General features: G+C 53.4%; 1 pseudogene; it reads right to left on the reverse strand.

The window, feature by feature from the left end:
* Positions 1–7,433: 7,433 nt before the first annotated feature.
* Positions 7,434–8,450, reverse strand: LOC121489570 (annotated as a pseudogene).
* Positions 8,451–9,921: the final 1,471 nt, after the last annotated feature.

Here is a 9,921-nt window from a genome sequence, read left to right on the forward strand (position 1 = left end):
AACCGCTGAGCCACCCAGGGATCCCAGGACTTATCACATTTTATGCCTTAAATTAGTAAGATTCGTTGCCTGTCATTGATAGTGCAATAATGCCGGTTAAGGACAGCACGGTGTTTAAGGAGGCAGGCCTAGTGGCAACTCTCTACAGAAGAGGACGTGTTTCACTTAAGAGTTAGGATAGCGTGTCACCTTTGGGGGAAAGGTTGGGTCGGGATGGGGGCCTGGCTTGGGGAGGGGAGCTTCTGGAGCCCTTGGTAATGCCCTATTTCTTGACCTGGGTTGTGGTTCTTACTTTGTGATGAATTTTTGATCTTTGGAACAAGGACAAAGCAGCGCCTGGTGTTGCAGGAGAGACATCTGTGCTTGGCTCCCTTCGCAGCTGTTCCCCGAATGCAGACCCTTCCCCTTCGCCGCAGCAGGACAGGCATGGGGAGAGTGTGAGAACAGAAGGGGGACAGTGTGGACTGGCCTATCCCACACTGAAGGGTGGGTGCAAAGGGGAAGCCAGGATCTCAGGGCCGAGGAGGGTCACATGCAGCAGGGCATCAGTAGTCCCCAGAGAAGGGTCATGGGCAAACAGGCAGGGATGTCTCAGGTCGGGGGTGAGGGCTGCCCACTCATATGGGGCACTTAGTGGTTGAGGATGACGAGGAGGGGCACTTGAGAAGGAAGGTGACCTCCCACTGGTCCCTGCTGACACTTGTGCTCATAGCTTAGTTACTGATGGTGCTTGCTTTCATCTCAACAGTATCCCAGTTTGGTTTGGACAGTGAAGGTCCCAGGCATTCCAGTCACAGGGATGTCGTGACAATCAGCAATGTGATGTATGCCAAGTGCCTCACTCACTACCCAGTGCACGGGTTGTGCTCAACTAATGTGGGCTCTGAACCAGCTGCCTCCAAGTCTGTCCCCTGGGAGCAGTGAGGCTGCCCAATGACCTTCCCTGGAAATTTGCATTTTAAGAACTTAGAGCATCTTAAAACTTCTGAGAGGAGCCACCCACTCGTCCTTTCTTGTGTATCCACCAGACATCCACATATCCGGGAAGTATCTACTTAGCCCAACTTCCAGTCAACCAACAGCCGTTAATGTTCACACCTGTCCATTCAACCATCCATCCATCCATCCATCCATCCATCCATCCATCCAACTATATCCAACCATTATGACAGTCGTGTGTTCATCTATCTGTCCATGTGTCCATCTAGCCAACAAATATCCATCCATTCTAGTGTCCGTCTTTCTACCCGCCCACCTGCCCACTCAGCCATCCGTCTATCCCACACATGTCCACCTGCTTTAACATCCCTCCACCTGTTCCTTGGAAATTCCACCAGCTCAGTCTCAGTGGATGGCCTTACCTTTTATTTTGTTGCTAAATAAAAGCAGTCAGCAGTCCTCTTCATTCTTTGGACGGCACTTCTGTGCACTTACCAGCATCCATTCCCATCACTCCCCCTTCCCTCTTCTTAAGAGGCTGAACTCTCTCTTCTCTCCGAAGTGGTGACTGGCACTCAGCTCCTGCCCCATCCCATCCCTCCAGCCTGCCCTCCGCCTGTGCCTCCCTCCTGGAGCATTCCAGTAGCAGGCAAACTGTTTATTCCCGCCATCGTCAGCGATCTTCATATAAAACTCTCCTTGTCCTGGTTCTGCAGCACCAGCCCTTCTCCCAGTCTCCGGGTATTCTTTTTTAACATTTTATTTATTTATTCATGGAGACAGAGACACAGGCAGAGGGAGAAGCAGGCTCCCCTTGGGGGAGCTTGATGCGAGACTCGATCTCCAGGACCCCAGGATCACACCCCCAGCCAAGGCAGACACTCAACCGCTGAGCCACTGAGGTGTCTCCCGGTCTCTGGGTCTTACGGAAGCTCTTTGAAAGTATTGCTTGTGCTGGGCTCTTTCTCTCTGGGTGCCCCCCCACCCCCCTGCCCCAGGGAAGCTGGTGCCTCAGGCTCAGCAGTGGTGTCCACGTTGTCCACTCCCTGAATATGTTGCCTTGTTTTTTTTTTTTTTAAGATTTTATTTATTTATTCACAAGAGACCCCAGAGAGAGAGAGAGAGGCAGAGAAACAGGCAGAGGGAGAAGCAGGCTCCATGCAGGGAGCCTGACGTGGGACTCGATCCCCGGACCGCAGGATCACGCTCTGAACCAAAGGCAGACGCTCAACCACTGAGCCACCCAGGCGTCCCAATATGTTGCCTTTGACTTTGTCCTTTGAAATAGTCTTCTCTGGCTTCCAGGCCATCATGTGCCCCCTGCCCCTGCCCCCCATTTACGGATCCTTCGCAGTTTCTTGTCTTTCCCATGCTCCCTACTCGTGGACTCTGAGGGGCTCAGGAGGCAGTCCCCAGACTCTCCTCTCATTATGCAGGACTTGGCGTCTTGTGGTCTCGTCCAGTCTCAAGGCATTCAGTGCTTTTCAGGAGCACGGATGTCCCCACGTCCCTCTGTGTCCCCATCGTCCCTGTGTGTCCCCCTTGGCCGCAGCCTTGTGTGCCCTCCCCCTGGGGTGTAGGATGGACACTCAAACTCAACATGTGTGAGCATAAGCTTTTGTCCTTCACCACACTTCTCTACTCTCTTCCCATCTTGTCGATGGAGACCCCATCTCTCTAGTTGCTCAGGCCAAGAGTCTTGGAGTCCCCCTTGAATCTGCCCCCCCGCCCCCTGCTGCTCTCTGCCCCCCACCTTCAGGATGGCAGCACAGTCTGTTCGCCTCCCACCCAAATCTGTCTAGAATCCCCCTTCTAACCTCTCCTTTTCTGCCGTGTCCACCATGGCTCAAGCCAGCACCTGCTGAGCTTGGATTACAGAAACAGCCTCCTGTCCTGGCCTCCCTGCCTCCATTCTTGCTTCTTGCAGTCTGTCAACTTAGTGGCCAGAGGCAGACGGTGTCATGCCCTGTCGGAGACCTCCAATGGCTCCCGGTTCACTCAGACTTCACCCTCCTCACCGCGCCCTTCCTCCCTGGTGGCATACCCGGCTCCTCTTCTCCTTGCTGGCCTATTCCCGCCCCACTAGCCTATTTGCTGTTCTTTGAAACCACCAGCAGCGCTCCTGCCACATGGTCTTTGCACTTGGCTGTTTCCTCTGCCTGGAATGCTCTTCCCCAAATATCCACAGGGCTTCTTCTCTCACTTCCTTGGGGTTTTTGTCATGTGGCCTCTTGAAGTGAGGATAGTGCCATGTGGCGTTTTTAAGATCGCATCTTGTCTGAGGTCTGGTCCTCTGGAAAGCGGAGCCCGAGGCTGGGATTGGGGTGTGATCACATGTCTGTGAGCTGTGAATCCGGGTGGTGAGCACGAAGGGGGAGGGAGGCCCCTTGGTGCCAGCTTTTCAGCGACCTGGGGTGATGTCCAGCAGGCCGCTCCGCTCCCCGCAGCTCTCCAGAAAGTGTGCAGGGTGGGGCCGTGATTTGGGGGAGTCTGCAGGCAATGGCACGGGGAGGGCAGGTGTCTGCTCAGCTGTCACCTCCTGCTTCTCGCTGGTTGAGGTCCACGCCCGGAACTAATTCACTCACAGGTCTGGCGTCTTCCCAGCCACTGGCCCCTGGCTGGCCATCCCGTTACCAGAGGCCCGGCTCCAGATGTGCGGCTTCTTGTCTGAAAGGGCAGGGCCTGGGCACAGGTGGGCACTGCTGGGAGGGAGGGGCCAGAGTGGCTGCGGGCACACGCCTCACCCCTGCTGGGGGCACCTGCCCCACCCCTGCTGCGGGCACACGCCCCACCCCTGCCACGGGCACATGCCTCACCCCTGCTGGGGGCCCACCTCCACCCCTGCTGCAGGCACATGCCTCACCCCTGCTGGGGGCACCTGCCCCACCCCTGCTCCGGGCACATGCCTCACCCCTGCTGGGGGCACACGCCTCACCCCTGCTGGGGGCACCTGTCCCACCCCTGCCACGGGCACATACCTCACCCCTGCTATGGGCACACGCCTCACCCCTGCTGGGGGCACACGCCTCACCCCTGCTGGCGGCACTTGCCTCACCCCTGCTGCAGGCACACGCCTCGCCCCTGCCCCAGCACCTCCTTGCATTCTTTCCTGTCTCATTTTGTCCCTTGGACTGTAGTGTCTCACATACCCAAGTTTTATTTATTTCTGTGTTTAGTGTCTTCCTCTCTCCACTTGAAAAGAAACTCAAGAAGGCAGGAATTATCGCTGTGTTCCCTGCTTCTTCCTGTCGGTTAGAGCAGCGCCTGCTCTGTCGTAGGTACTCTGTAAATATTTGTTGAATGAAGGAATGAAAGAAGAGTCTATTTCATCGACCCAAAGAAGATTCTCTCTTGAGTAGTAGGTTTAATGCCACAGAATTACATTTTTTTTCTGAGTCTTATATATTTCTTGACTCTGTACAGTGGATAATATTTATTTAGCCACATCGTTACGAATGTGGAGTATTAGATTCTATGTTATAGAGTCTACCTCTACAGACAAAGCACACAAGACTTCGCTGGGGCCAGGCAACAGGATGTCAGTGTTTAAACCCCGCCACTGTAAAATAAATAAGTGTGCGCATGTGGTGGGGGCAAGTATCTGGAAGGATCAATGCCCACTTCATAGCCCTGGGCTGGAGGCGGGCAGGACTTCCATGTTTACTTTATGTACTTCTTTTATGCCTCTTTTTCTAAAACAAGCATGCATTACTTCTATATTAAACATTTTGTTTCTAAATTTAAAAAAATGTCCAATTGAGGATTTGGAAAAATGACCTTCAGCCCGGAGTCCAGATGAGGCCCCTGGGGTCAGAGGCTGCAGAAGAGCCCTGGGCAGAGCGGCCACTCCCACCTCTCTCAGACCCTGGGTGTCCCTGGAGATGTCCTCTTTCTGGGTGTCCCAGGGGAGGCTGCTGGGGCCAGAGCCCTGGTTCCTTCTGGAGGGGGCATCTCAGAGGCCGGCTTATTTTCCGGTTTGTGTGGCTGATCGCTGGCAGCCTCCCCACTCTGCTGGTTGCTCCTGCTGTTAACGCAAGGCCTGACTATTGATGCAGACAGTCAGGATGCCTGCTCAGGTGGAGCAGGTGCTACCTTGGACAGGTAACTTCACTCATTCATCATTCCCTGCAGGTCTGTTTTGCCCTGAGCCTTGTGCGTGATGAATAAGACACGGGCATGGGCCTTAGGGAGCTCATAGGCTATTGGGGGAGACAGCCACACAGCCAGGTTCACTCCATGCTCATCTCCCACAGGGTAGACAACGTGTAGGCACTGTTCTAGACGGGAGGGTCTAGAGTCCCACAGGTGGGCCTCCTGGAGGAGGTGGAACCTGAGCTGGGGCATAGCCGGGGAGAAGGGTAGTGGAGCCAGAGGCAGATGACAGGCAGTGAATAGGGGGATACTTTGTCACCACCTTGGTGGAAACAGGTAGGATTCAGGGTAAATAGAAACATGGAAAGGAGGCCCAAGGTAAGGCTCAGTATACGGTATCCCATCCTCCTCTGGGAGAGTTGGGGCTGAGGCAGGGCCTCTGCCCCTTGATGAGGTAGGCCAGACACCTTTATCCTTTGGAACACCTGGCACTGGTCATGGATCATAACCAGCTGCCCCTTAGATTGTGCCACATGAATCACCAAACCCTGCAAGGCAGCATTATGTGTCCTTGGACCCTTAGGACCGCATCATGCCCAGTGTGCTGCTCTCAGGGAGATCCAGGACTCGGATGCCCTAGAAGGAGGGCGAGGGCAGGAGGGGGGCCACATGAGTGGGGTGAGGGGCAGCAGAGGGAGACATGGCGGCTGGACCATCTGGATGAAGAGCTGGAGTGGCCCTTGTCGATAGAGTGGCAAAGACAAGTGCCAGGAGACACATGGAGATTTTCTCAGTTTAGTCAAAATCCTTGGATGTTATTTTTCTTTATTTATTTTTAAAGATTTTATTTATTTATTCACGAGAGACAGAGAGAGAGAGAGAGAGAGGCAGAGACACAGGCAGGGGGAGAAGCAGGCTCCATGCAGGGAGCCCGATGCGGGACTTGATCCCAGGACCCCGGGATCATGCCCTGAGCCAAAGGCAGAGGCCCAACCACTGAGCCACCCAGGTGTCCCCCAAATCCTTGGATTTTAAATGTCAGTCCTACATATCAGAACCAATTTAAAAGATTTTAAAAATATTTAAAACATGCAGAAAATTTTGGAAAATAACTGAGAAGCTTCCATGTTCCCACCATTGACACTATGGGTTAGATTTCTTTCCAAAGCAGGAGACTTGATGTTGTTGATGCAGAGCGGGCGCTAGCCCATCCTCCTCCCCCCGCCCAGGAAGAGACAGGTGCCTCCAAGTTGATGACAACCATCCCCATGACGCCTTGTACTTCCACCATGTCGTGATGGTACACGCTGTAACCCATGTCTACACAGAGGGCTGCCCGGTTTATTCCTCTAGCAATGTGCTCAGCTCATAGCACAGGATGCTGCTGGAGACTTACCTAGGTGGGTGCATGAGGACCTAGCTCATTCATTCCAGATGTGTTCTCCTGCATGCATGAGCCATGTGAAGGGGCTGGGGGGTTGCTTTCACCATCATTTTGTTCCTCACTCTGTTAGTTTACTATCACTGTGTCACAAATGAGCACCCCTGGAGCAGCTTGAGACACTGCTATGCCACGTCTCACTGCCCCTTCATTGCCTATTATCCTGTGGGTCAGGGGTCTGTTCAGGGAGCTAAGTGGGTCCCAGTGACCACACTCTCTAGTAACCACACCCCAGGCCTCTTACCTGGTGAGGACAGAACCTTTTCTTTACTGTTTAAGCCATTCTGAGTTGAGATTTAAGTATTTGCTGTCAAAGACAATCTTAACTCACAAAGACTCGGAGATATCCAGGGCCAGGCAGTGGGCTGGCAAGGGCTGATGTTTGCACCCAAGCATAAAACTCTTGCACATAACCGCTGAGCAAGGGGCAGTGTGGTAGTTTCCTGGGGCTGCTGTTACAATGTACACAAATAGGGGGTCAGGGGCTCACACTCTGGGAATGTGTTCTCTTATAAGGTTCTGGGGCCAGCAGCTCAGAATCAAGGTGTCAGCAGGGCTGGTTCCTGCTGTGGCTGTGAGGGACAACTGGTCTCAGGCCTCTGCTGGCTTCTGGGGTTTGCTGGCATCCTTGCTGCTCATGGACTTGTAGGAGCATCACCCCCATCTCTGCCTTCATCTTCACATGTTGCGCTCCCTGTGTGCCTGTCTGGGTCTAAATGTCCCCCTCCTCCTTTTTATTGTATTTATTTATTTTATTATTATTAATTATTTTTGGCTGGGTACAGTATACTTTATTGATGGTACATGACAAGGTAGGGCTCCCCAAGCCCCTCCCCTTCTTCAGGGTCTGGGATGTAAATTGGAGGTCAGGAGATACTCAGTGTGTTGGGTGATTAAGTTGGGGCAGGGACCCCCCAGCAGCTGAGGGCCTCTCTCTTCCTCTTGTTCTTGCTGGGGCTGGTGGTCCAGGAGGCTCTTACTCCTTGGAAGCCATGTGGACCATGAGGTCCATCACCTGGTTGCTGTAGCCGAATTCATTGTCATACCAGGAAATAAGCTTGACGAAGTGGTCATTGAGGGCAATGCCAGCCCCGGCGTTGAAGGTGGAAGAGTGGGTGTCACTGTTGAAGTCACAGGAGACAACTTGGTCCTTAGTGTAGCTCAGGATGTCCTTGAGGGGGCCCTCTGATGCTTGCTTCACCACCTTCTTGATGTCGTCATATTTGGCAGCTTTCTCCAGGCGGCAGGTCAGATTCACAACTGACATGTTAGGGGTGGGGACATGGAAGGCCACGCCAGTGATCTTCCCGTTCAGCTCAGGGATGACCTTGCCCACAGCCTTGGCAGCACCAGTGGAAGCAGGGATGATGTTCTGGGCAGCCCCTCAGTCGTCATGCCACAGCTTCCCAGAGGGGCCATCCACGGCTTTCTGGGTGGCAGTGATGGCATGGACGGTGGTCATGAGGCCCTCCACAATGCCGAAGTGGTCATGGATGACTTTGGCTAGAGAAGCCAAGCAGTTGGTGGTGCAGGAGGCATTGCTGACAATCTTGAGGGAGTTGTCATACTTCTCGTGGTTCACGCCCATCACAAACATGGGGGCATCAGCAGAAGGAGCAGAGATGATGACCCTCTTGGCCCCGCCCTCCAAGTGAGCCCCAGCCTTCTTCATGGTGGTGAAGACCCCGGTGGACTCCATAACATACTCAGCACCAGCATCACCCCATTTGATGTTGGCGGGATCTCGCTCCTGGAAGATGGAGATGGACTTCCTGTTGATGACAAATTTCCCGTTCTCAGCCTTGACCGTGCCGTGGAATTTGCCATGGGTAGAATCATCCTGGAACATGTACACCATGTAGTTGAGATCAATGAAGGGGTCATTGATGGCGACAATATCCACTTTGCCAGAGTTAAAAGCAGCCCTGGTGACCAGGCGCCCAATACGGCCACGTCCATTCACTCTGACCTTCACCATCATGTTTTGGGGATGCGGCTGGCCCTGTACCAGAAGAATCAGCTGTCTGTCGAACGGGGAGGAGCAGAGAGCCCCCCTCCCCCTTTTAAAAGATTTTATTTATTCATGAGAGATATAGAGAGAGGCAAAGACACAGACAAAGAGAGGCAGAGGGAGAAGCAGGCTCCCTGTGGGGAGCCTGCTGCAGGACTTGATCCCAGGACCCCAGATCCCCTCGGACCTGAGCCGAAGGCAGATGCTCAACCACTTAGCCACCCAGGCATCCCTAAATGTCCCTTTTTCGTAAGGACACCAGTCATGTGGGAATACAGCCTTCCTGCTCCAGTATGATCTCAGCTTAATTAATTACTTCTATGATGGCTATTTCCAAATAAGGTCATGTTCTGAGGTCTTGGGGTTAGGACTTCAATGTATAGTTTTTGAGAGAACCCAAGTCAACTCATTGTGGCCAGTTATTACTGTTACTAACCTTACGGTTTCATTGAATTCCTTCTGCATCACCCCCCCCCCCCCCACACACACACACGCAGACTGGAAACTGTGGTGTCCTTGGTCCTGTGGCCAGAACGCTGCTGGGACAAGTGCAGGAGAGGTGGGGCTCCGGCTCTGGCCCTGTGTTCACTCTGTTCCTGGGGTGGCTTGGCTTGACACTCTGTTTTCTCATCCAGTATGACAGAGCCAAGCCCCCTCCTCTCCCCTGGGTGGCCCTGTGTTTCCCCTCACTGTGAATGGGCTTTGTAACCACGAGGTGCTGGCCATGGGTCACTCATCCTGGCTTGGGTGCTGGCTGTGGGTCACTCACCAGAGCCTTGGTCACTGAGGACAGGAGGCCTGCAAGGACAGGGACAGATTGGGATGGCCAAAGGCCGGAGCCAAAGATGCATCTTGGGGGGATTGTTTCAGATTAACCATGGGCACTGGTCGCCACTCTGTATGGGTCTGAAATGACTGTGGGACTAATGATCAGGAAGGCAGAGAACAAAGCCCACCTTCTTCCCAGGAATGAACTCTCTGAGATTTCTTTGGTGAGAGCAGCTCCTCAAAGGTTTCCAGGAGAGCAAGGAGTGGTCCACTTGTTAAGTAGACCAGAAATAACGTGCATCGCTGCTGCTCTATTAACATGCTTGCGTAGCTGTCAGACCAGGCTCTCTTAGGGGCCTCATCTATAAGTCATGAAACACAAAACACAATTAAATTGCCCTGAGGTTTTAACACATCCAAGGCAGCTTGTTGGAGTCAGAACACGGATTCCCTGATGTCCAGGAGCTAATAGAGGGAGGGATCCGGGCCGGGGAGAATTAAGTGATCTCTTGCCTGCTCCGAGCCAGCCTGTGCTGTGTTGCCCTGCGTGATTGACCCTGGAATGAGGCTGTTGGACTTAAAAACCTCCTGTTCACCGGCCTGCATTTCCCTCACATTTAAACGTGCACAGGGTCTAGAGGGGAACAGGCCAGGGTTCCAGTCTCAGATC

The sequence above is a fragment of the Vulpes lagopus genome, chromosome 4, assembly GCF_018345385.1.
Source record: "Vulpes lagopus strain Blue_001 chromosome 4, ASM1834538v1, whole genome shotgun sequence".
NCBI lineage: Eukaryota > Metazoa > Chordata > Mammalia > Carnivora > Canidae > Vulpes > Vulpes lagopus.